The 22,792-nt window shown below is 51.4% G+C and overlaps 1 protein-coding gene and 1 long non-coding RNA gene across 15 annotated transcripts in view; one reads left to right on the top strand and one right to left on the bottom strand.

The window, feature by feature from the left end:
• The window catches only part of Shank2 (SH3 and multiple ankyrin repeat domains 2), a 511,573-nt gene that overhangs the window by 197,338 nt on the left and 291,443 nt on the right, over nt 1–22,792 (bottom strand). The window lies entirely within an intron of this gene.
• On the top strand, nt 7,316–14,886 carry LOC104870219. 2 transcript variants are annotated; one of them, XR_782475.1, is made up of 3 exons: nt 7,316–7,357; nt 13,709–13,914; nt 14,604–14,886. It is a non-coding gene; the product is annotated as an uncharacterized LOC104870219 (long non-coding RNA). The 2 variants fall into 2 exon arrangements; XR_004514473.1 differs by lacking the exon at nt 7,316–7,357 and adding an exon at nt 10,417–10,611.

Raw genomic sequence — 22,792 nt, 5'->3', positions numbered from 1 at the left:
ATGAAACCCTGCCTCCTGAAAAGTACGTCTGGGAGGCCCATGGCTCTGTCTTGTACCAGGGCAGTGCAGAATGAACCAGTCAAGGGGCAGGTTTTGGGGTGTGTGCATGCAGATAGAAAAACCTTTCTGAGAATGACCGCAGTCAGGAGAACCTGCATACACATGATCATTCTCAGAACTCGGGGTGGGTCCTTTGGATTTTTCCCGGATCACTATCTCCTTTTTGAAAACATTTCAGTACTGGAGATTGAACCCAGGCCCTTTACACTGAGCTACATCCCCAGTCTTTTTAAAATTTTAGTTTTTTTTTATTTTGAGACAGGGTCTTGCTAAATTGTACAGGCTGGATTTGAACTTGTGATCCTCCTGTCTCAACCTCTTGGAGTGTTGGGATTACAGTGCTACCATAGCCAGCTTCTCCTTTGTTTTTTGTAACAGTGGGTCCTTTGAGAAATGCCAGACAACATTCAGCTCAGAGCACTCGGAGTTGCTGTGGTGACCAAATGACCACTGCCAAACAAGCCCCATGTGAAGCAGAGCTGATGCCCAAGGGCAAACATCAGCTCAGAGGCAGTGGGACATACACTGACTCCGTGCACAGGGAGGTCACCCGCTCTGTGCTTGGAAACACAGCTCTGCCCAGGTCAGCTGTTTATCAGCGAACATTAGCCAGAAGGAGGTGAAGTGTGAGTCTAGTCCCCTACTCCCCTATAACTGGGGCACATTTGGGGTGCGTGAGATATTTTAGAAATCCTCATGATTGTAAAAGTAACTCTAAATCAAAATTTCAGTCTAAAAGGAAGGAAACCCACATTTACGGAATGCCTCCTATGTGCCATGACCTTTCATAGATAGGAAAACATAAAACAATTACCATGTCATTAAAATAGAGTTTCCAAGCTTGCTTCTTTGAGGAGAAAACAGGCCATCACAGACTTTCATTAGCCCAAATGACACAGAGGGAAGGAAGTGAGGCAGTGTGCACTGAAGGGAGTGATTATTTTCCTACTCTGTAGAATTTCGGTGAGCAAATGTTTTCCTATCATATTCATAAATGCCACTAACACCCCAAACCAGCAACATTTAGCTTATTTGCAGCTGGTTCTGTGTCATATTTAAAAAGAATCATTCTGCAACATTTGGGGACTCCTAAAAGCCAAGCGTAGCAGGAGGAATTTCCTTAGAGACCGGCCTAGGAATCTACGTAGAGCCAGGGGCAAGCCAGCCTGCAGGGCCCAAGCAATCACTCTCGAGGGACTCGTGGAGGCATCCGGCCCAGTGCCTGGGGCTGACAGGGCAGACAAGGACCCGATGCACAGCGGGCACCGTCTGCACTAACCTCACCCCATGAGAGGGACCTGCGGCTGTACTGCCACAGGGGACTGTTTCTAGGACCCCTCAGATAGCAACGTCCACGATGCCCCCGTCGTTCTACAGAACAGGCAGAGTTTGCGCAGAAGCCACACACCCTCTTCTACACTTTACATCGTCTCTAGATGACTATAATGCACAACACAATGGCGTGTAAATAGTTATTACACTGTATCGCTTATAGGGCGATGACAAGAGAAGACATCTGTGCATGCGCAGTACAGCAGCAACTGAAAGAAGAAGATTTTGTTTGATCTACAGTTGGTTGAACCTGCAGAACCAGAGGGCCAGCTGTCAGTGTCAGCACAGAGTTGCCAGCGGCTGTTCGCTGAGGCCATGTCTTATGAGCACAGCACTGGTTCTCAGTCTGCACAGACAGCTCACTGGGCTTCTGCCCACGGCTGAAGCAGTGTGTACAGCAAGAGAGACCACGCGTGGGGTGAGGAGGCTGGGGGAAACCGCGGTGGCCCAGTGGCCCCTGGGCTGTGCCACCTATGTTCTTCCTCACAAGCACCTAGGAAAGGTCGGGCCAGTTGTTATAACTCATCCTGCGTGGCTGAACGACGTTCCTTCCTTCCGTGGGGCCACAGGCCCCTGGGCACACGTGTGAAGCCACGGGATTCTGCTAGGTGGAGCCCGGCTCTTAAGTGCACCCTACTTTTTCCCTGCCCAGCTGAGCTCCCAGGAGCTGCACCTACTTCAAGTTTGTTCAACCTCTTCCCCCACATTAGTGACGGTGCAACTTCTGCAGTGAGATCCTGCCCTGCCTAGCAAGAGGCCTGCCATTCACCTCCCACCAGCATGGGCAGGGACTCAGGCTCCCAGCCAGGTCCGGAATGGAAGCCGGGGGAAGGGCTAGAACCTGCGTCAGAGCAAGGGGGTGTGGAGGTCATGCACCTACACAGGGTGCCAGAAACCTGTGCTTATGCTGTGCTGCACCAGAGCTGAATGGAGCCCCAAGCGCCAGGCTCTGCACAGGAGGCTAGAGAGATGCGGGGTCTTCACCCTAGAGTAGCTCCCACTCTGGTGCCAAAGGCAGATGCAACGGGAATCAGGAGTAAACAAAGATGTGAACAAAGGCCGTGGGAACCAAGAGGAGGAAAAGCAGCTCTGTTTACTGGGATCAGACAAGGTCGCTAGGAAGGCAGGTGGAGGCTGCAGGCCCCATGTGAAGAAGCTTGGGCTTGCCAGCTGGAGGATGCAGATCACAGGCCCAGCCATCCTTGCTAACTTTCTCAGAGTTCACAACTATCCTCTGCACCTGTGAGCATCCAGCTGCGGACAGAGCTGCTGTGCCCACAGCCCAGACTTGATTTACAGAATCCCAAGATAAACAGTGGTCATTTCAATAAACAGGCTCACTTGTTACACAGCCACTGCTCACTGATACATCAGTCACTCAACTTTTACAGTCACATGGTAACCTAGCAACGGCTTTCCACATGCAAATGAAGATGACACATCTTTCCAGTTTGTACAGTACCTGTAATCATCTCATGAATAATAGAGTAAAAGTATACTGTGGGTTTTCTAGTGCCAGGCCCAGTCGGGTGGCTGTGTGACTACAAGGAGGACAGCCTGGGGAGAACAGAGTGGAGGCCAGTGACACTCATGTATGAATACCTGCCTTCAGCATCTTTGGGGGGAAATGCAGAGCTCCCAAGCGGCTGCTTTGAGGGTATCAAGTTGCTGCTGGCTGCCTGGCTGCTGACTGAGGCAGGGTATGTAAGAGCAGAGCAGGTGTTAGGAGCAGGAGTCTAGGTGAGCTGTTGGAACCTGGGCACTACTGTTTCGTGGTTTACACCCTCGATCCTTACCACTCCTCTGCATCAGGTGTCCTTTCATTTGCAGAACAGGTGCTGCCATCCCTGCTCCTCTGCACTCCACAGGGGCCCATATCAGAGGGTAACAAGAGGACCCAGTACCAGGCCAGGTCACTGCTCAGGGAGACCTGGGGAAACTCCTGAGGCCCCAGGAGATCAGCGTGCCAAAGTTCAGAAGTGGGGCTGCCAACCGAGCAAACCTCCCTGGGACGGTCTACAAGGCCTGGGGCCCTTTTGGGTTTCTGCACACAGACATTTCTGGGAATGAAAGGAAACCTACTAAGGGACAAATACTTTACCATATGGGTAAAGTGGCAGAGAGAAGCCAACACTGTTTTACTGGCTGTTATTTTTCAGAAGTGCTTTACAGGGCTCAACAGAGGGTTTTCTTGTGTTTACTACTCAGTGCTGCCAATGCGTTAAATAAAGAGATTAAATGAGTATGCGAGCCTCCTGGGTCAGGGCAAGGAGAGGCAGGTAGATGGGAGTTCACCCTCCCTCCAGCTTCCTGTTTACTATCACCATGGAGATGCAGCTCTGGGCACCAATGGGTTCACAGAGGGCAGTGTGGTTACCTCACCAGAAGCAGGCTCCCCTCCTGGACCCAGGGCACACCCAGGCCCTCCGCCTGCTCACAGAGGACAGGAGAGTGTCCCGTGCTGCCGCGATGCACACGGCAACTGCAACACTGATGGAACAGCCCCTGGCCTTTCTCTGAGACCAGCGGGAAGGGGCTGGCTCTGTCCCTGCCAGGCGGATCAGGTGCTCACCCCTGGCTCACTGCTAAGGAGCTCAGGACAGCCGAGTGAGGGTCTTAGGACAGCTCTGCACACAGACTCAGCATCAGGATGAGTCCCTAAGGACGGCAAGACCGACCCAGGACCCCAGGCCTTGTGCGCGGAACAGCCCAACGGTTCAAAGAACAGAGACGCCTGAGTCCTTCCCAGCCAATATGCTGTCTGAAAACAAGGCAGGAGCAAACAGCCCTCCCACAAAAAACATGAGGTGTGGATTCTATCATCCAAAGTGCTACGTCCCACCTACTGTGCCACTCATACTCAGGCCTTTTTCTTTGGTACAGGGGATTGAACTCAGGACCTTTAGCTTTTGAGGCAGGTGCAGCACTCAGGCCTGTTTTAAGAAAAAGCAAAAGCTGGGCGTTGTGGTGTCCATCTATAATGCCATCACTCTGGGAGGCTGAGGCAGGAGGATCACAAGCTAAGCCCAACCTGGGTGCCATAATATTTTAAAATAAAAATTTTTAAAAAGGGTTGTGGACGAAGTGCCATGTAAAAGCCCTGAAGGAAAAAAGAAGAGCTAAAACTAAGTCATGAGCCCTGATGACCACACACACACGCACACACACACTACACACACATTTTGCTACACATATCTCCACGTGTAAGGAGTTTGCAGTTAGGCGGTCTTCCCCATGGAGGACGAAGTCTGGACTGAGGGGCATTGGTAAGAGGGGACGAAGCACTGACACCCACTTAAAGCCTGTGACACGTGACACAAGCCTAACAATCACACCTAGAGAAAGAGGCCAGACACAAAGGATTCCATTTATGTGGCACGTTCAGAACACACAAGCCCACAGAAGCCGGAAGCAGCTGAGAGGCCACAGGGACTGTGGATGGTCATGGGACGTCCTGCTGGGACTACAGAAGGTGTCGGAACTAGTGATGATGGTCATACAACTGTAAGTGCTCTAGATGCCACCAAACTGCCTTCAAATGGGTGATTATAATGGCATTTCAATGATATCGCACAAAAAAATATTGTATTCTGCAAAAACAAAAAAAGCATGTTGGTGCCACACCGGTGGCCCAGGTCCCCCTCCTGTTCCCCCCTGCATGATCCCGGGACTCTGGGCCAGGGGGTCAGCGTTCTGTGGCTTGGTTGCCTTGTCTGTATGGTGCCTGCTGCAGCCGGGCCCTGGATGTGCTCCGCATCCTGACACATGGGGCGTGAGGAGGGCAGGAGGGGAGCTGTGTGTCACACCGGCCCCAGGGACTCTGGTAACCCTCCAAATGCTCAGGGCAGCATGTAGCACAGCCCAGCGAACCCTTAACCACGGACCCTGGCTGTCTTCCCTACCCCGTCCTCACATTTGGCCCTGAGATCTGGGTCCTCCTCACATTCTCTGTCCCCCAAAGACCTCGGTGTCCTGACGCACCTGGCAGTGGACCCCAACTCTCGTCCTGTAAGGCTGTGCACATCCCAGTCGCCCTCCTGTGCTGGGGATGCCTGGGCCCTGTCTGGGACCCTCTGTGCTCTGGGTGGCTGTTTTTGTTCAGCTGGCGAAGTCTGTCCCTCCTGGTCTCGTGGGCGGCTACCTCCCTGGGGACACGGGTGTGCTGGCTCCATGAGGGCAGGGCTCACCTTATAACCCCAGCCTGGCCTTCCATGGGGAAGACCACCTAACTGCCCAGCATGGCCCTGCTGACAGATCTCTGCTGAATGAACGAACTCTGAACATCACTGCACGTCAGACACTGTAGAAACAGATGACTCAGCCATGATGAGGGCAGAGGCTGGCGGGGAGACAGACGTGGAACAGATCATCACAACTGAGTGGGATCGTCTGCAACAAGAGACGTCGTCAGACACTCCAGGAGCAGCCAGGAGCACAGGGAGCATGGAGAGCTTTGATGGAAGTACAGGGATGAGGGGCTACCACCACTGGGTCTTGCAGGATGAGTAGGAGTCCAGCAGACAGATGTAGAAGGAAGGAGATCAGCACAAGCAAAGACTCTGGCCTGTAAAAGCCTGGTGTATTTACAACAAAGGTGCAGAATGGCAGGGCTGGTGTAAGTTACAAGGCACTTTAACAACAAGTATTATGTATTTCAATCAATGCTCACTCTAGCTCCATGTGGTCAGGATAGTGACCACTGTCACTTAAAGATGGGGTACAGACTGTGACAGGCTTGGTCACCTACTGGGAGGCTTCAGACCTAGGCACGGATCAGCCAGGATTAGAACCACGGCCAGCAAACTAAAGTTGCTGTCTCTTTTGTCAATAAAGTATTATTGGCACAGACATCGCCGATCGCTGGCCGGCTGCTTCTGTGCATCGAGGGCAGAGCTGATTGGCTCTGGCTGAGCACGTGGCGGCAAAGGCTGGCGTGAGCATCCTCTGGCCCTTTCGGGAGAAAGCCTGTGGAGCTCCAGCCTCAGGGCCAGGATTCAGCTGCTAGGTGAGCTGGGGCAGGTGGTCTCCTCCCAGGAGTGGCCTGGGGCAGGGGCCGGGTGGGTGAGGACAGAAAACGTGGGTCGGGGTGTTGCGAAGGTGCAGGAAAAGGCGGGAGGAGAAACACAGGCCCCGAGGCAGGGCCCCATCCTCAGTCCTGCTGGGGCCTGAGCCCAGCATGGCCTCACCAAGGTGGTCCAGCAGCAGGTGAAGGCCAGCGGGAATCAGGAAGTCAAAAACAGGGGACAGGACGGCAGGTGGGGAGAACAACAGCTCCTGAGGACAAAGGGCAGAGGGCAGGAAGGCCTAGTAGGAGGCACAGCCTGGGCAGCTCAGGCCCTGAGCCCCCGGGTCTGCTGAGGGAAAGGGCAAGGGGTGTGAGGCGCTTCTGAGCATGTGCGGAACTCCCGGAAAGATGGAAGGCCAGGGGGAGTCACAGGGCTGTGCAGGAGGGGTGACCTGGCTTGACTCAGGCAGCCTCATCCATGGCACAGAGCCCAGGGGCCTGACGGACGCGGGTCCTCCTGGTGTCCCCGGCTAGGATCTGCTGGGTAAGGAGCACGAGGAAGCCTGGGACGGAGTGAGGGACACAGGATCCCGGTGCTCCCGGGCCGACATCCACTCTTCGGCCTGCAGAGGCCGCCCTGTTCAGGCCTTGGGTGGAAGGGCAGTGGCCAGCGCGCGGTGGCCGAGGAGCCTCCTAGGGATGGGCCCACGCATAGCTGTGGGCAGGGCTGCTGGCCCAGAGCCTTCCCAGTGGCCGCCTGACTAGGAGGACCCCCCGGGACGCACTTCCCGTCGCCGCCGCCCTGCCACGGGACCCAGGGGAGGGAAGGAGCTCCGCCAAGAACAGAGCACATGGCCGTGTGGCTGGGAACGCAGGATATTTTGAGCAGCACAGGGGAATTCTGCGTTACCCTGGAGACGAACAGACACAGGCCGCAGGGCAGCAGCACATCTGCGCTCAGTAAGAGGCCTGGGCCGTGCAGGGCTCCCAGGGTCAGCAGGGGAGTGGGCGGGGCTGTGGGCGGGGCTCCAGCTGCCAGGACAGCTGCGGACTCCACTGGGGTAACTTCACAGGGACTGGGGTGGGGGCGGCTTGCGTTTTCTACCCTTCCCAGACCAAGCTGGGCAACTGGGCGGGGTCTTGGGAGGCCTCCCTGGGGGAGGAGGACACCGAGGGACCCAAACAGGAAGCTGTGCTAGAGGCTCCCGGGGCTTCCCAGGCCAGCCTCACTCCGCATGATGGTGGGATGCTGATGCGCCCCTTCCTGGGGTCCAATGGGTTCAATATCTAGCTCCTTCAGGGTCCATGCATTGGTCCCACAGTGGGTTCTCAGAGCTCTCCCTTCAGCATGACCACCCTTCAGAGAGGTGACCATGGGTCATAACTGCTGAGCCTCATACCCATCACCATGCTGGCTGCTCACCCTCTGATACTTCAAGTCCTCTCACCTCCTCTGCCCCAGATATATGCTCCTTATGATCTGACCTCAGGGCCTGCTGTTTGCTGTGCTTTTTTCCTAATCCATGTTAGTCACCATCCTCCATGGCCACTCAGAGTGGCCTTCTTCATTATAAAAAAAAACTTCTTCATCAGTAGGTCATCTGAGACACAGCCAAGATGAACCCAATCCTGCACAAGGCCCAAATCAAACCTAGTTGCAGAAGAGTAGGCCAAGGCCCTGGGCTGGACTGCACTTGCTCACATCCAGACTCCGCGTGACCATCTGATGACCACCGGCCATTCTTTACCCGGCAACCTGTTACTGAATGAAACTGCATGTGGGTTGAACGGCGGCCCAAGCCCTGGAACCCCCGACGTGTGAGACCGGTAGGCGGGACCTTACTTGGAGCAGAGGCAGGAGCTGGTGTGACGCGGCCACCGCCAGGGGGCACCCATGCTCCGAAGGACCCCACCTGGAGGCTCCGAGGGAGCCCAGCCCTGCTGACACCGGGGCTGGGCCTTCTGCCCCCAGAGTTTCGAGGGGTCAGTCGCCATGGCTTCAACACCCGGCTGTGTCATCGCCTAGGCAGCTCTGGGAAATTTTCGAAGGATCTTCCCCGCGGCTCTTCCACACCCACCCGCGACACCCACAAGACTCACTGAGAACTCTGCGAGGCCATGGGCTGGGCTCTGCGGTGCCCTCTCCAGGACTCTTGATTCTGAGCACCAGGTCCCGGAGGGCTCAGCCCTCAGGGGGGCTGGCTTGTGTGTGAAAATGGGAAGAGAAACGCAAGGGTGACTGTTTGTCCAGCTGATCTGCCTGCCTGTCCGTCTCCCATGAAGCAAGAGCTCCGCCCTGAGAATGGTTGTTACCGACAGGGTCCTGGCTTTGGCAGCCCTGTGTTCTCTGCACCAGCACACACTGTCCCTGGTGGGCTTGGCCACCCTCTGGATGTGCCCAGAGCTGGGAGCCAGGCACAGAGGGCTGCCCAGGTCCCACATGTCATATCTGCCTTGCTGTAGAGGCCACAGAGCGCCATCATCAGGCACGTCACGCCCCTTGTGGAGACCACGTGCAGAGGCTTCTGTGTGACACCTGGCCAGGGGCAGCGGCCCAGCCCAGGGCAGCCCTGCAGGGGACAGACAGACAACAGGGCTGTGGCCTTTGCATATCAAGAAGACAGGACCGTGCTCTGTCCACGGGCCCGCACATCCTGTCCTTTTCTGAGCCGCGCGCATCCCTGCATGCGAATGGAGCCCACCCGTTGCTCCTGGGAGACAGCAGGAGGTGCACATAGGAGAAACAAAAATTCCATTTGTTAAACAGCCCCCAGAGCAAATATGCCTGATAAGGGCAGGAAGGGGAACAGTGGCATGTGATGAGCAGAGAAGAAGGGAGCCTGGGCAGGAATTTGGGCCCGGCCCTCATGATGCCCTGTGCCAAGTGCTAGGCTCAGCAGCTACCTCAGCAGCTCTCTGCGCTTCCCAGGGTCTCTGTCCTGAAATGTGGCCAGAGCTCGTTCACACAGCCTGCGGCTGGACGAAAGGCCAGGCGTCTGTCCTGATCCGCGAGAGAGCGTGTGCTGCCTAGTGTGGGAGTCACCACTCATTCGGGGGACTTGGCCAAAATGTCACAAATTTAAAAACCACTAAGAGCATGGCAGGTGCTGAAGCCTCATAACAGACGCAGCTTTAGGGTGAGCCAGGAATGGCTTGGCATGAAGCCAGGTGCCCAGTGCCAGCCAGGAAGGAGAGTGCTCGTGGTGCCTTCTATCACCAGTCCAACCACAGGTATATGCCGGCGCAGCCCTCAGCAGTCCTTAAGAGCGTGGTCCTGTTTGTAGGCTGCAGGACACACGCCTGAGCCACAGGGAGGGAATGCTGCATGGCCAAGTCCGCAGAGGCGGCCTGTGCGGGGACCAAGATGAGGGCAGCACGTGGCCCTCCCAGACCCTGCACAGGGCATGCAGAGCACATCCCCACACAAAGGCCCCTGGAATTGCCAACCTGCTCTGTTTGGTTCTGGTCAGTTGGGGCTTAACTCATTCCATTGCTCCAAGAAACCCAGGGACCCGTGGAAGGGTGGCTCCCATCTACCCGGGCCTTCCTCGTGGACTGTGGTGCTGATCCATCGGGAAGCTTGGTCCTCTTGGGAGGGAAGTGGTGGATGTGGCCCCAGAAGCACGAAGCTGTCTCACAACCACGGAGGGCCTGGAGCTCATGCTCTGCACACCACCAGCCCGCCAGGCCCTCAGGGGCTCTCTGGCTACTCCAAGGGTGACATGGGACCAAGGAGGAACACAAGGGCCAAATGGATTTGCCTTCTAAGCAGGGAAAGAGTCTGTGGCCCATGTGGGTCTCTTGGTGGCAAGGACGGGGCAAATGGTGTCTAAACGCCATCAGCCATCTCACCCTGCCTCAGCCACAGTGCAGTTTGCGGTGTGTTACCAGCCAATGATGATGGTTGCAGAGCTGTTCCTATCAGGGCACCTGGCCTGCCAAAGACGCGGCCTCAGCTAGAGGGAGAGGCCTGGGATGTTCTCTACCTTCTCCCACCTCTGCTGCCCCACAGGGGGAGGCGCCGAGACAGTGGAAGCCAGTGAACAGCTCCTTCACTTGCCTGTCTCCAGGAGGAAAGTGCTGCCCAGCCGAGGAAGAGCAGGCACCAGCCTAAAGCTGGGTGGCACCGTCTCAGCCCAAGGCCTATCTGTGCTCACAGGGTGTGAGTGCCTCTGCCTCTTCGGGGGACTCTGGATGGGATCCTGCCCAGCAAGGTGACATGTTTTCTTTTGTTCTGATTCCAGACTTTGATCCTGAAGGGCTGCATCAGCCAGGGTTAGGGGGTCCCCAGGCGGCTGTGACCACGGAGTCGTGTCCTCCAAATTTCCACGTTGAATCTCTAACTCCCCATTTCTCAGAAAGTAACTGTATTTGGAGATGAGGTCTTTAAGAGGTGACTAAGGTAAATGAGGGTAGCAGGGAGGGTCCTGATCCACAAGACTGGGGCCCTTCTGAGAGGAGATCAGGAAACAGGCACCCACAGAGGTCAGTCTTGTGAGGAGAGAGGGAGCAGACACCATCTGGAAGCCAAGAAGTGAGCCCTCAGGAGGAGCGGGCCCTGTGACACCTGGATCCTGGCCTTCTACCTCAGCTTGGGTCTTGCTGGCTGGAGACCATGGATAATCAGCTGACCAGCCAGACCAGGGTCTCCATGGCGGTAGAATTTTTGTCTGACTGCCACTCTCTTCTCTGCACCACAACAGTATCTGGCATAATTCATGCGTTTCTCAGCCCCCACTGCACATTCCCATGAATGAGAGCCGAAGACCATGCACTGGGTTCTTGCGGCAACCCACAAGAAAGAGCCCAGGAAATGGGGACAGAGGAGTAGGTGCTCGCTGAATGCAAATGCCAGCTTCATCTCCTCTCCGGTTTGCACCGCAGTGGCCCGAGATGCCCCCATGCTGGGACCACCCACTCTGCCTCAAGTCCTGGCAGCCTGGGCGGGCGGTCGTTTCTGAGCCTCTGTGCTCTGAGGTTGTGAACGGAGTAGTGGAGGTGCCCCCATCTCCCCTGGTGCGATGGCGTCAGAGGAGCTGAGAATGAAGTCTTCCCTCTCCTCCCCCTCACCCCCTGCTCGGTATGATAGGCTCCAGTGAGCAGCATCAGCCAGCCCGGTTTATTTTTAATCACATGATTACCCAGGGTCTTTTGTCACTGAAACAGTTTAATTGGGAGCTGCAGCCTCCTACGGCAGGGCTGTGGGGTGAGACGGCAGCCGCACACCAAGCCGGCCCCTCCCCAGGGGGAGCTCTGGGCAGCCCAAACCAGCCTGGCCCATCTGGCAGATGGGGGAGAGCTGAACCTCTCAGGGCAAATGCTCTTTGATGTCCACCGGTGTCAGCAAGAAATGGATTATGACCGAGACTGTTTTCGATGGACAGCAAAGTGAAAGGGATGAAGTTCATCTGTGTTATCTCTTGCTTAACTGCTCATCTTAACAATACCCACCCAGCTCTTCCATCCATCTTGTCACCCTTTACATTTATCTACTGCATACTTGCGCCCACCAGGTTCCCTCTCCTACCTGCAGACACATGCAAATTCCCAGAGCCGCTGCGTATTCACCCATCCATCCACCTAGACATTCACCCACCCACCCACCCACCCATCCCATGCAGTTAGTCGTTCATTGGCCACTGAGCACCTACCAGGCATCGTCTCTCAATTGCAAATACGCTCACACTCCCAAAGGTGTTGGTTCCCAATCCAGATCTGGCTGTCCATCCCTCCATCCCTCCATCCATCCCTCCATCCGTCAATCCCCCATTTATCCAACTACCCATGTTTCCCGTCAACCAGCTATCCATCCAATTTACTCATCTCCTAATTCATTCACTGTGCATTGAGCACCTGGTAGGTACCTTTTCCCACGTTCAGATCCACTCAGCTTTCTAGAGGTATCACCTGCTCACCAAATCCCCCCTCTATCTATCCATCCACCACTTACCCATCCTTCCCATACAGTCACCTACCAAGGTACCTTCCAGGGACCTTCTCTTACCTTTAAGTCTACTCACTTTCTTAGAGTTGGTATCTACTCACTGTTCTCTCCATCCCACATTCATCGTAAGCTAAGTGGCTGATACTCACCCATCAGAGAAGGAAGGAGGTGCAGAGAAAACCGATTGTGTATTAGTCCCCTTGCCTTGGGAAGCAGTTACCACAAGGTGCTACCCTGAGTTGCTAAGGTGACAGAGCTGGCAAGAGTAGAGTAAGGATCTGAAGACACATCTGGCCCCAGTGGCCTATCAGGAAGCAGCCCCTGTGGTGAGGGACCCCAAAGTCCTAGGGACAGACTGGTGGCGTGGTTCTGGATCCCCACTTGGGTTCCCTCACTGCCCCAGCTGAAGGACTGCACCCTGCTATGTCTCTAGCTCCTCACCTTCCGGGAGAGCATCAGCTGCCACCACTTTGGCTGTTCACCTGGGTGGCGACAAATTCTGACCACTCTGAACACTGGAGGCCGGCCACTGTCCGTAAGCCGCATCCTCAGTGGCGTCAAAGCCTGGGAAGCGGGTGGCGTCCAGCTCTCTGTGTAGCAGAGCCCCTCCCTGGAGATCGACTCATTGTTCAAGACCCAGGCAGAGCATGACCCACTCAGAGTTCACAGCTCTCTGAGGCCTGTTTTCTCTTGGTCTGGCCTTGAACAGGGCTGAAAGAAAAGACCAAGGGCTCCTTCTCGTTTACTCCTAAAGCCAAGGTAGAAGTTTGGGATTTTTTCCTTTGGTGGGGATGGAACACAGGGCCTCATGTATGCTAGGTATGAATTGTTCCCAAGAGCGACATCCCAGCTAGAAGCTTTTTCTAAGAGAAGAATACAGTTTCCCTGCTCAGGTACTGGCCAGTTACTGGCAGATTTCTTTTATGAAAAACCACCAGAAACCAACCATCAATGTTGGCCTGGAAATCTCAGCCTCAGAAATCACAGTCCATTTTGGGTCACCCCCAATGGCTCTGCCATCTCATAATCCAGAACAGGGAGGCAGGCCTAGAAAGGGGGAAGAAATGTGAACACTAATCTATTTAGGTTCAATGGGACACAAATTCAGAGCCGTGGAGCCACAGCTGTCCACAGGGCAGTGCTGTGCCTGGCCGTCAGCGATAAGCAGCAAGGAGGGCGGCCTGGGGACGGCTCTTCCCACAGCTGCTCCTGGGCCCAGGGGAGGCTGAGTCTCCCCACAGGAGAGATCAGCACTGATAAAAGAAAAGCAAGGCTACCAGGGCTGGGAGGCAGTGTCCATGCCCCAGACGATTTGCATATATTCTGTAAACCCAGCTCTCAGCCCCATGGTTTTTGTGATCTTCCAGAAGCAGAAGATCCTGTTCTGCCTGAACATGCACTTGTGGCTGTCCTCCCGGTAACATCTGGAAATGGCTCAGAACCTGAAGGTGGGGACCACCTGAGAACCTGTACACCAGGTGGCCTAGGTCATGCATGAAGAGGCCGGCAGGGCTGGCATGGCAGCATTAAAGGAGACCCTCAGAGCCACTGGCTGGCACACAGGACCAGGGAGGTAGGTGCTGTGGGAGTGACCCCTGCAGAATGCTACCACTGTCACTGACTAAAGGATTGTGTCCCTCCAAATTCACACACTGAAACCCCATCCTCAAAGTGATGGTGTTAGGAGGTGGGGCCGGGGACTAGGGTTAGAGGAGGTTATGTGGGTGGCCCCATGATGGGATTAGTGCCCTCATTAGAAGAGACAGGAGAGATAGCAGGTGAGGACATGCACGGCAAGGTGAGGTATACCAGGAAGTGAGCTGGCACCACAAAACAGCGTCACACCCGCACCTTGGTCTTGGGTTCCCCGCTTCTGAAACAGTGAGGGATACATTTCATTGTCTAGGCCACCTAGATGCAGTATTTCTGTTTTAGCAGTCTTAGCCAAGAAGGTGACATGATTAATACCTCGTACTTTGCTGTGCACAGGGTGGGATTCTCTGGAATAAGTGCATAGGTGCATAAAATCCACAGGGATGGAGATGCCCCGCAGAGCTGATACTAGTATTCACCCCTCCAGGAAGGGCTGGAGAGCCTTGAAGAAGCAGCTCCGTGCATCACCTTCTCCCTCCTCCCGGCTGGATCTGTAGATCCTGGTCATGTCCACTTCCACTCAGCCCCATATTCCCTGCCACAAATCCTGTGGATCATGGCTCAGAAATGTTTTTTTCCGTCACAACTCCTTCTGCTCTTTCCCCACAGGACAGTCCTAATATCCCTGATTACTTTCCATGGCTCTGCCAAGCCCAGCTCCAGGTGCCTCTTTCTACCGCGCCCACTGATCCAGACCCCATCACATGCGTCCCACTGGGCGCTGTACTGGTTGGACTTCATTCTTCTGGTCTCTGCAGGATATTGCTGAATGGTGGCCCCAAAGACATGTGCATATCCCAGTGCCCAGAACCTTGGAATGGGGCTTTATTTGAAAAAAAAAAGGTCTTCAATGATGTTATCAGATTAAGGATTCTAAATTGAAGTCACCCTGAATTAGTCACACAGGTCCTAAATGCAATGGTGAGTGTCCTTATAGGAGTGGGGAGAGGGGCTGGTGCATAACAGAGGAGGCCACTGGGCCACAGAGGCAGGAGAGATACCAGGCGTGCTGCCTGGAGTTGGAAGGAACAGGAAGGGTCCTCCCTTGGCTCTCTGGAGGGAGTGCAGCCCTAAGGCACCTTGATTTGGGCCTTCTGGCCTCTAAGTGTGAGAACACATTCCTATTGCCCTAAGTCACCCCAGCCTGTGATCCTTTGTTACAACAGCCCCAGCAGACTTGGGTCTCCTGAGGGTTGAGGAGGAGCCTGAGGGACAGTGAGGTCATGAGAGGTGCTTGAGAATGCACAGTTCAGCACACACCTGAGCCAAGTTCCTTGTCTCCCTCTTTCCCAGTAAGATGCCAGGCCAGTCAGGAGCCCAGTGGGCTCCCGGTCACCACTGTAGTTTGCCCTCCAGTAAGCTTCCAAGACACCCTGTCCTCTAGCTAACCTGGCTCCACTGTGGTTTCACAGGTCCACACCGTGACCTTCTCTTTGGCTCACAGGCACCCTTACCTATGGTCACACACCTCCTACACTCAGCCAGCTCCAAAACCACGCATAGCCCTCCTCTCCAACGGGCTTTTGGTTGCCTCTGTCTCTGTCTTCCCTCAGGACTCCAGGTTAAGGTCTAGGCCACATGCAGCTAGACAGAGTCACACCTGCTCCTCTATCAGACTTTCTCTGTGGATACGCTTGACTAGATTATGACCGTACCACAGAAACGTAAGCATTAACAAAAGTATATGCTATTTTAAATCATTAGATGTCCTGCAAAGCATTCCTTCCTATAGTCTCTGTGACAGAATGCTAGTGCCCCTGCAACAGAGAGCTTTATTTCCATTTTACTGATGAGCAAATGGAAGCCTAGTGACTTTCTCAAGGTCATAACCCAAGGTCAGCAGCAAAGGTAGGGTGGGATCTTAAAAAAATCTACTCATTTGTTCCATAAAAAAATTATGTATAGATAGTTCCTGAGGTACAACTTTTGACTTTATAATCATGCAAACACAATTTGTACTCAGTAGAAGTAATACTTTGGGTACTGAGCTTTGATCTTTTCCTGGGATAGCCATGTGTGGTCTGATACTCTTAGTATCTGGGGCAAGGAAGGAGGGCCAGGCAGCCTTCCAACAGCCCCTTCTCCAAAGCCAGCCTGAAGGCCATCCAGAAAGCTGACTCCCAAATCCCAAGGCCATTCTGTAAATGACCACTGATTACTCAGTTGTCTGCCAGGGCCATGACAAGACAACTCAGATCCCCAGCTTCCCGATGTCCTCGTAGAGAGACAAGGACGGATCCCAAGAACACTAGGCTGTGAAAGGACTTTTCTACCAGCACAAAACAAGATCACACTCTCCAGGCTGGTAATTGTCCAGGTCCTGCCTTCCCTGCCTTCAGGCAGCAGTGAGGCTCCGAGGCCAGCGCTCTAGCTCTTTAAAGTAACGTTAACCATAGTGTGGAGCTCATCTGCTCTACCCAGGGCCACCGTCCTGACCTTAGCCCAAGCGTGGCCTCTGGTTTCCACATCTGAACAGCACGGGTCCACCTGGCCCTTAAATTGCTTGCCTCCTTGGAACCCACAAGGGTCTCACCACTTCAGGGTATCTGCATAAGGCTGGATTCCTATGAACGGCTGCGGTGGTGGATGGCTAGAGAGAGGCTGGGGAGGGAGTGAAGGGGGTGGAGGGAGCAGAGGCGGCATTCCAGCTCCCTAGGGGCAATGGCAGAGGGTTCCAGAGAGCCTGGCCCTAAAGCTGGGCCTGGGGAATGGGAAGGGTCAGGCAGACATCAAGGCAGGGAAGCAGAGACCACAACCTGCTCGGAGACACAGAATTCATCAGAGGACACCTGCTGGGTGAAAAAGTGGGAGGGGTGTCCAGGCGATCCCAACTACCGCTCTGGGGTGACCCTGAATGAAGCGGGAAGATGGGGGCGTGAACACAGGCTGGCCCCTTGTCCCAACCTGAACAGCTGATTTGTAGAATGCTCCTCTGTGAGCGCAGTGACCATCGATCATCGTGGCCGCTCGTGGGTCTGAGCACTGGCCTCTTGGATCGGTCTCTGCCACGGGGTAGTTGTGCACACAGTGAGCTGCATGAATTTGTGCCAAGGTTGCCACCAGTTCTCCCCTCTGTGCTGCTGTCAGATACTAGCAACAAGCAGCCACATCTCAGACCTGGCTGGTGTAACCCACCCTGAAGCCCACTGTGATCCTGCCCTGAACCTGGGGCACTTTTACACAGGTTTCCTCCTTCTGGGAGAGCTCTGCTGCCTCCATTCTGTCCACCTCCTTTCTCCATGCCTAGTCAGCCCACCCTGGACCTCTCAGACACTCCCATCAGAGTCCTCACTGTGTTCCCCACTGAGTTGCCCCAACACCTATCCATGTCCATTCCTAGCATCACACTGGGTATAGCAGACACTCAACAAATGTCGGAGGCAGAGAAAAGGGTGGGAAGGAGAAAGCAGTCTGGTGTCACCTTGCCCTCCCCATCCATTTCTTGGTCATGGAAACTAGAGAAGTTGAGGACTTGTCCAGGTATACAAAGTCACAAGAGAAGGGCACAGGTCATATTTCCTGGCTCTCAGCTCAGCCCACCACCCCACAGTTCTGGGAGGTCTTCCAGCCCCTAGAAACCCCAAGTTGCTCCTAGAATACACACCAGCAGACATGGCCATGCTCCAGCTGTAACGGAACAGTCTGGCAGTGGTGGCCTTATGCCCTGAGACACTGCAACTCTTAAGATTCCAGTGAAACAAGACCCTATGGGTGGAACCTCCTGATCACGAAGCCCTTTTGGCCAGAGCAAGAAAATCCAGAGCTGGCATAATTTACCAGGAGGGAGGCTGCTTCCTTACTGTCCCATAGTTGAACCCATAGTTGGATTCTCTGTCGGGGTTCAGTGCTTCCCAGAGGGACTACTGTTGGGAGGGCACAGGAAGAGATAAATCCTAGGATCAGAGAGGGCCAGCACCCAAAGGGGCCTCAACAGCACCTAATCCATCAGACCATCTAGTCTACTTGGGTCTAACAAACCACAAATAAAATAAATCTTTTGTAATGCTACTTCCTATGTTGTCCTGGAATAAACTCATAGATAACAGAAACTTCCTGTGTATTCAGCCCCAGTATAATTCCTCCTAACTGTAAGATGCAAGCAAAGCAGAAGAAGGAAGTGGTTTACAATAAAATTATCTACATTTCCATATGAAATGCTGGCACCTATATATAGAGGCACCAGGAATGTGGAGCCACAGTGCAGAACAAGCAGGTGACTCCCCTCTCACCAGCCCCACTGCTGTCAACGCACAAGTGGAAAAAGAGTCCTGGGAAAGTTCCAAATTAAAACCCAGCACCAGCAAGTTCTGTTCTCAGGACAGGGGTGCAAAGTTGCCGCAGATCAACTAGCCCACTGATACCGATCATTATGTGCTGCAAAATAGAAAAAAAAAAAAAATGACTCCAAACAAACTAACAGTGACCAATAGACTCCAAAGAGTAAACAAAACAGTAGGACCAGCCAGGGTGAGTTTTCATCTTACGGGTTTTGTCCTCCAGACCTGCTGCAGACAGGGGGTGGTATAGCACAGGCAGTTAAAGCCCCCAAAGAAGCCACCCATCTTTCTGGCAGAAGGAATCAGGGAAAGAAGCTGACAAATGTGGCTAGTACTGAGGGTGAGAGAAAAGTTCTGGAAAGAAGAAAGGCAAAGGAAGGAAGTCTTTAATTTGGGATGTGCATTTGCAAGACTCTCAAGCTCATTTTGAATACACATACACACATATACATGCAACAAACTTAAAGGAGCACAGTAAAAGCTTAAATGATTAAACAGAGACTTCACTGAAGGCGATATGGAGCCTACAGTTTGACTGTAAACAGAGTATCCAGTCATAGCAGTTTAACAGCTAAAAAAAACCCCAAAAAACAAAAAACCACACACACACACGCACGCACACACACACACACACACACACACACACACACGCAAATGTTCTTCAGAGGAATATAGCAGAACCCAGAATCCACATAACAAATATGATATCAAGTCAACAATTCAAAATGGTCAGGGAAATAGGACTCATTGTCAAGAGAAAAGACAACTGAAAGATACCAAGCTTGAAAAGATGCAGATGGCATAGGCAGACGTTAACCCTGTTATCCACCATTTCAGTGAGGCAAGGAAAATGAGATTGATATTTTCATTAAAAAAGATCTAAATGGAAATCTTGGAACTGAAAAATACAATATCAGAAAAAAATTCAATGGATCGTCTTACTAGTAGAGATGATGGAGAAAACTGAACTTGAAGACAGACCAATAGAATTTCTTCTGAAGAAAGGAAAAGAGACAAAAAAAAAAAACAAACCAAAAAACAAAAAACAAAACAAAAAAAAACTTAAGAAAGTATCAGTGTTCCAAAGGTCAGTATAAAACAATCCAAGAACTGGATAAACAGAATGACAGAGACTGAGGCACCAGAAATACTTTAAGAAATAATGGAGGAAAACCAATTTTTGATGGCCCCAAATTTGACAAGAGAAGTGAATGTACAGATTCCAGAGGCTCAATAAGGGGTTCAGTTCCAGGAAAGACAAAATGAGCTTACTGCACTGTTTCTCTCCAGTGAATGCAGTTAAACACTTGGACAGATGCAGGAGCAGTAATCTGAGGATTCTGAAAAATGAACGGCAGCAGGGAGATTAGGGAAAGAGACTAGATTTCAAAGTACTACCAAAAAGGCTATGGGTTCCCATTTTTTTTTACATGTCTCCTTGTTGGAACTCAAATGTAGGCAGGAAATTATTAGTCCATACCAAGTGCAGATAAAAAGAGCCTCCAGGTAAGGCCTTTCTTTCTGAACCATGGAATAGAGAAAAGGAGTCCTAAGATTCAGAGACCATGGTGGGAGATCTTCCCTTTCATTGTCATTTACTGCACCCCCCCATGGCCCCAAGAAATCCTACTACTACATATTTGCAGTGGCAGCTGGGTAGGTACCTCATACTCTGGAGGAAGGAGTCCTCTGTAGCTAAAGGAACTGTATGGTTCCAGACTGTAGGTTAGTTTCAATTGCTTTTGTCTCTTCTCAATTCTCCTGCCATTGACTGTGGATGAAGACACATTCGCAGTAAGTCTACAACAAAATGGGGAAATTAAAGCCCAGACTTTTCACTTGGAGGCCTATAAAATGGATCCCCCAGGGATACGGAAAGGTGTCATGGAGATTGTGGTACGGAGGGCATAGAAGAGGGATCTTAGAGTGTGAACTTCTAGGCTCAACACCAAAGTGTGTATGGATGGATATGGCCTTAAATAGCACACTGATGGTATCAAGAGTAGAACTAAGAGATAAAACCCACCGCCATCTTTTAACAGGTCTGAACAGCAAGGAAAGGGCTTAGAAACTAAACTGGCATACATCCCAAACAAGGTTGCTTAGAACTTGAGGCTAATCCCAACTAAATAAGTCTTCAAATCATCCTTCACCATGGGATTAAAGAAGACAAGTACAACAAAATATTCAAAATGTGTAGGATATGAGCTAAACTTACTTCAAAAACACATAAAGAACTAGAAATATGGCAATGCCTAAGAGAAATAATACAAATGAGAACATATACTGAATAAGTGCAAAAGCAGAATGTAAAAGTCAGAGGAGAGTATCAGTGCATATGAAGACAGATGAATAGAAACCATCCAATATGAGCGACAGAGAGAATCACATAAACATACAGATTCTAAAAGCTTGGTCCACCTGAAACAGTATTAACTCCAGATTAACTGTATCCACAAACATTAGAACCAAAGTGCTAAAGGTGAAAAAAAAATTCCTGAAGGCAGCTAGTGGAAAATGATACACTTCCTAAAAGAGAAAAACCACTTGAATAACTACAGATTCCTCGTCAGAACCCATGGAGGGCAGTGGGAAGTGGAACAGCATTTTCCATGGATGCTTCCCCCATTTCCACATCCAGAAGATGTGCCCTTCAGAGTCAGAGGGTCCATGAGGAGAGTCTCAGAGAACTTTACCAGCTGACCAGTTCTAAGAGCAATGCTAAAGGAAATCCTCCCAGCAACACTACAAATGAGAATAGAGGGAGACTTTGAAAATCAAGAATATAGGAAGTGTAGAGAATATATCTGTGTAAATGACCATTCTTCACCTCCTATGCTCTTTAAAATATTTATGCTGATCAGTAAAATTTCTATAGTTTTCAACATACACAGATTTAATACATATGGCAGCTACCAACATAATGGGAAGAGAATGAAGAAATGAAGATGTCTGCAAGGTGGGTGAGGATTTTACATTCCAAGGGTGACAGAAGTATTAATTTTATGTAAACTGAAAGGCTTAGTATGTGCACAGGAATCTCAGCAATCATTAAAAAGCCCACACAAATAGAACAAAAGCCTCAAGAGGTGAATTAAAATGGAAAAGTAACATATTCAACTAATCCAGAAATTATCAGAAATGAAAAAGAGAGAGAAAGGAACAAAGTGGGAGCCCAAATAGGAAAAAAAAAGTAAATGAAAATGGCAATGCATTGGTAATTACACTGAGTTTAAATGGCCTAGGCATATCAAATAAGATTGTCAGAATGGACCTTTAAAAAACTGTCCAATGATATGTGATCTATAAGCAATCCAATTTGCATATAATGATACAGGGCAGCTAAAAGTTAAAAAAAATAGAAAAAAGATATACACTAAGAAAAAGAAAACTACAGTAGCTATGAATATCTGACAAAATAGCCCAAATTACAGGAAGATTAATTCTCTAAGAAGACATATGGTCTTAAATGAGCATTGTCTTAGTCATTTTCCTGTTACTGGGAGAAAATACCCAATAGTCACAACTTGAAGGAGGAGGGGTTTATTCTGGCTCCGGTGTAGCAACAGCATGGTGGAAGGCCTGATGGAAAAGCCCTTAGCAGCCAGGAAGCAGAAAGAGAAGGAAGGAGCTGAGGACAAGAATACACCTTTCAAGGCTTCTTAGTTACTTTTTGCATTGATGAGACAAAATACCCAACACGCAAGGTCAAAGGAGAAAAGGTTAATTTCAGCTTATAGTCTATAAAGGTTTCAGCCCATAGTTGGCTGGCTCAAAGGCAGGTTGGCATGACAGAGGGGCATCACAGAGGAGAATTAGTTCATAGTATGGCAGGGCAGGAAGAAGGCACCAAATAGCAAGTGACAACGGCAACAGAAGCAACAGCAGCAGCAAAGTTTCTTGCTGTCCCTTATATTCCTTCCAGTAACACTCACACCAAGGGTGGGGTACCCTTAATCCCAGCATCACACACCCTAGATCCAGCTACCTCCGAAAAGCCCCACCTATGATCTGAGGCTTTGCGGGGGGAACATCTAGATATGAGACATAACACCCAGTGACGCACCTTCAACCAGACACCACCTCCTAACAGCACATTCAGCACCTCCATGATCCATACATATAGGAAGTTGAGGGGACATTTAAAATCTAACCTATAACAAGTACATAGTCATATCAGAACTCCAAAACATATAAAACAAAATCTGAAAGAACTGAAGGGGAGAAAATGCAAATATTAACAGAATACTTGGAAAACTTTAATAACTTTCCCACTGTGATTAACAGATTAGTAGTAGAGAACAAGTTAACAAGGCTGTACACAACTCTAAAAAAATCACTCAAAGGATGTAATTGACATTTATAGAATACTCTACTCAACAACTGCAGAATGCACACTTTTTCTTTTTTCAAGACAGGCCACATCCTGAGTCATAAAAGCAGAAAAAGAGTAAAATCAATTTTGAACAGTGTAAAATAATAAAAATGAGGACAGAAATCAATGAGCTAAGAAAGAGGAAG

Source organism: Fukomys damarensis, unplaced genomic scaffold (assembly GCF_012274545.1).
Source record: "Fukomys damarensis isolate Sample0158 unplaced genomic scaffold, DMR_v1.0_HiC HiC_scaffold_27, whole genome shotgun sequence".
In the NCBI taxonomy this organism is placed as follows: Eukaryota; Metazoa; Chordata; class Mammalia; order Rodentia; family Bathyergidae; genus Fukomys; species Fukomys damarensis.
Note: the sequence above shows the minus strand (reverse complement) of the source record. Positions and strands in the feature narration are given on the sequence as shown.